The sequence below is a fragment of the Otolemur garnettii genome, unplaced genomic scaffold, assembly GCF_000181295.1.
Source record: "Otolemur garnettii isolate 467f Iridium unplaced genomic scaffold, OtoGar3 scaffold00045, whole genome shotgun sequence".
Taxonomy (NCBI): Eukaryota; Metazoa; Chordata; class Mammalia; order Primates; family Galagidae; genus Otolemur; species Otolemur garnettii.
The window spans coordinates 7,446,041-7,450,317 of record NW_003852440.1 but is presented as its reverse complement, the minus strand read 5'-3'; positions in this window follow the sequence as shown (position 1 = coordinate 7,450,317).

The window sequence follows — 4,277 nt, the reverse complement described above, 5'->3', positions numbered from 1 at the left end:
TTGTGCCCTCCCCCAGAAGTGTGCCATGTACCCTTATATTGTGCCTGTTAGGTGAGAGCACACCAGTCCCCTCCCTCCCCCAACCTTCCCCCCAACTTGAATAATTTAATAGAGTTTTTCTCCTTGAAGCTTTCTAATTTAATCAGTTAGCTATTTTTGTTATTGCTGTCATTGCCATTGGGTGGGGTCTTAGCCATAAATTCTTTGCCTACACTGATATCTAAACAAATTTTTCCTACATTTTCTTTTAGAATTCTTATGGTTTCATGCCTTACATTTAAGTATTTTATTCATCTTGAATTAATTTTTGTGAGTGGAGAGAGATAAGGAGCCCTGTTTGTCTCATTCTTCTGTGTGTGGCAGTTTCCCAGCACCGTTTACTGACTAGGGCTTCTTTTCCTCAGTGTACATTGCTGTCTGCTATTTCAAAGGCCAGTTGGTTGTAGGTAGATGGTTTTAATCTGTGTTTTCTATTCTGTTCCATTGATTTATGTGTCTATTTTTGTACCAATACCATGCTGTTTTGTTTACTATAATCTTGTGGTATAGTTTTAAGTCTAGTAATGTGATGTTTCCAGCTTTGTTCTTTTTGATTAGAATCGTTTTATCTATTCAGGCTCCTTTCTGGTTTCAAACCCAAAGCATAGAATTGTTTCTTCTAGATCTGTGGAATATGCCATTGCTGTTTTGAAAGGGATTACATTGAATCTGTAAATCACTTTGGGTAATGTGAACATTTTCATAATGCTGATTCTACCAAAACACGAGCATGACAGTCTTCCAAGTGTTCATGTCTCTGTAATTTCTTTACTCAGCATTTCATGATTCTCTTTGCAGAGATCTTTTACCTCTTTGGTTAAATATCCTAGGTATTTTATTTTCTCCTAGTTATTGTGAATGGTCTTTGATTTGACGCTCAGTTTAGCTATTATTGACATATAGAAATGCTACTGATTTGTGGACCTTGATTTTATAACCTGAGAGTGTGATGAACTTATTCATTAATTCTAGGAGTCTCTTGGTGGAGTCTTTGAGATTTTCTAAATACAAGATCAGATTGCCAGCAAAAAGCAATATTTTTTTTAGCTTTTTGCTTTCTTAGTAATTTTTAGTCAGATGATGGAACTTTTGTAATTTACACTTTGGGGGCAATAAATTTTTTGATGTTTCCTTAAAAAGTGTTAGACTTAGCTCTGGCAGGCATATAAGTTACTCTGAATGGATTTGTTCCTTTTTTTAAGTTACTCTGAATGGATTTGTTCCTTTTTTTTTTTTTTTTTTTCCTGAGACAAAGCCTCAAGCTGTCACCCTGAGTAGAATGCTGTGGCATCATAGCTCACAGCAAACTTCAATTCCTGGGCTCAAGCAATTCTCTTGCCTCAGCCTCCAAGTAGCTGGGACTATAGGCACCTGCCACATCGCCCAGCTATTTTTTGGTTGCAGTTGTCATTGTTGTTTGGCAGGCCCAGGCTGGATTTGAACCCACCAGCTCTGGTCTATGTGGCTGGCAACTCAGCCACTTGAGCTACAGGCACCAAGCTCAATTTGTTCCTTTTGAGTCTTGCTGTTAAGCTTTGGGGGGTATGTCTGAAGCAGCCTTTAGTCTAGATCTAATTTATCTCTTCTACTAAGGTAGTATTTTCCTGAAGACTGTACCTGCTGTCCTGTGTATTATAAGATCTGTCCACTTTGGCTAATGGGAGTACAAAGTCTTCCTATCTGTTTAAGCACTAGGAATGTTTGGCATCCTATTCTTTCTCCAGATTGAGATAGTTTCCTTTTACACATGAGCAGATCAGTATTCATCTGAAGACTTGTGTTATTTCTTCCACAGATCTCTAGAGCCCTTTCTTTGTGAAAATCCTTTATTTTTTTTCTTTCAGTATTCTGTTCCACAAATTCTAGACACCTTGCCTTCATCTTTCCCAATTGCAAACTCTTCTCTTGAGTTTGGCATCACCCCCAGACTGTTTCGGAACTTCCTTTCTGCACTACAGTCTGGGAATTGTTCCCAGCCACACGACTGGGGCATCTACAGGACTTATCTCGTTTATTTCCCTCTCTCAGCAATCTCAATCTTGGGCTGCCTGTTGTTCACTTTATTAAAAAATTGTTTCACATAGTTTTGTCCAGTTTTATAGTTGTATAAGGTGGATGGGTAATTCCGGCCCCCATAGTCTATCATGGCAGAAGTGGAAGTCCATGTACTTTGACAAGTTTTGTGGTAAAGAGAGAGAGTACGAGAGAGAAATAGCTTGAAGGTCAGACAGAGTCAAGGGAATATTTTTAAGTTGGAAAGACATTTCTTTCTGCAGACAGAAAATGAGCAAAGAATAAATGCCATTAGAACTAGAGTTTTTGATACTGGGTAGACAGCTTCAAGAAGCTCATTTCTGGTGACATTTATTATTTCTGCATTGTGGGAGATACAGTCATCTAGTAAAAATGATAGGAGACTTAAGAAAATGATGAGGGTTAAAGAGCAGGGAGTGCAAAACAGAGCTGATAGGAGAAGAAAAAAGAATGGTGAAAAGATTAGAGGATCCTTATCGTGATCCAATCAAAGAAACAGGTAACTTACATGACAGCAGAAAACACTGACTGAACTGATGCCCTTGACCTAAGACCCTGCTCAGTAAACCCAAAGTCATTCTTATGGTTGCTTGTAAACACTGTAAGTGCCAGGGCCTGTGTTTCCAGTCCCATTCTTAGGTCTGGCTGCAAAAACCTTTCCTTAGATCCTTGGCTACTACTCTATCAAAAATAGACAAGAGTTCATACCTGGCCAGACACTTAGGTCAGAGTTTTTTTGTTTGTTTGTTTTTTGCAGTTTTTGGCCAGGGCTGGGTTTGAACTCACCACCTCCAGAATATGGGGCCAGCACCCTACTCCTTTGAGCCGCAGGCACTGCCCTAAGACACTTAGGTCAGAACCATGACTTTAACTCTTGTGAAAGAGAACCCAAGGGTGGGGAGTTGGAGCTTTCCAAGTGGCACTGTTAGAACAGGCCAGTTGGCTCCACCTCACTGCCCACACACAAGCCCCCCCATGTCTTGTCTACCTGTAAGTCCCTGCCAGCTTGAGATTTGAGGACTGCCTATAGACTCAATTTGTTGTCAAGTGTGCTGAAAGACCCAGCCAGGTCCTCCTTTTTCTTTTACTTCACAAGCTGAGACTTGGCATCCTGCCCATCTGGGCCCCTGTCAGACTCGGCATGAATTAGTAAGAGGTGCCCTTTCTGTAAGTACACTTAGTCCCAGGTCAGGGCTTCTAGCCTGGCGGGTGGAATGTAAGTTAGATCTCAGCCCTGGCCTAACCTTCCTCCTCAGCCACCCTGGTAAAGTATATAACTATATAACCCATGCAGCTGTACACAGCTGCCATGGTGCCCTGGATTTTCTTATTGTGATTTCCTAACTTCTATCCTGGCATTAACAATCAGTAGTGGTTTTACCTTCCAGGAAGGGTCCTGGCCTCTTAATAGGCTGCTTTTTACGTCAGCAGAGGTGTCCCTCCAGGAGGATCCAGTCCCACATAGGAATCTGCAGTGATGCCTGGCACCTATCAGCCCTGCACCACTCAGCCCTGAGCCAATGAAGGTAGAGACATTAGGAGAAACTTCCTCTCCACTGGGGACATAGTGTCTAGTACCAGTGTCTGCTCCCCAGGTTGCCTGAGGTGACCTGAATTCCCAGGGCCCCTTATGGGAGTAAAGTTGTGGCTTTTCCATATACCTGTCAATGGCTGACAGTCTACATGAACAGCCAGACCTTATACATGTGTGGTTCCATGTTCCTGATAGCCACTCTCATTTCCAAAAGAGCCTGGGCCATGATGCCTAACAGCCCCGCATGGATTGTCTGCAGCCAGATCTTTCCCTGGTGCAGGGTCTGACTGGCAGGTTCTTCTCAGATGCTCTTCTAGGGAGGACTTCATTATAGACAGGGTCTGGGCACTCCCCAGATTCCAGGGTGGCCACCCCAGCATTTGAGACCCTCTCCTGCTCCTCAGTGCTGCCCTGGAGTGTGAGTAGCATTAACATGTGAAAACATGAGAGTCCAATTTCAAATTTCATAGTGGTTCTCTTAAAAATTCTTGGTAAGAGAAGAGTGTGCAAGTGATGGCCAAATTAAGGCCTTGAAATAGGCCAAGGGAATACTTCCCAAACTGTGTACGAGGAAACACCCAGTCCACAGGACATTGTACAGGAGGGAAAGTTTGTCTGGCCAAGTACTGTTTGAGAATCTGCCTTTGGAAGCAGTTAAGCTGATTGTTTT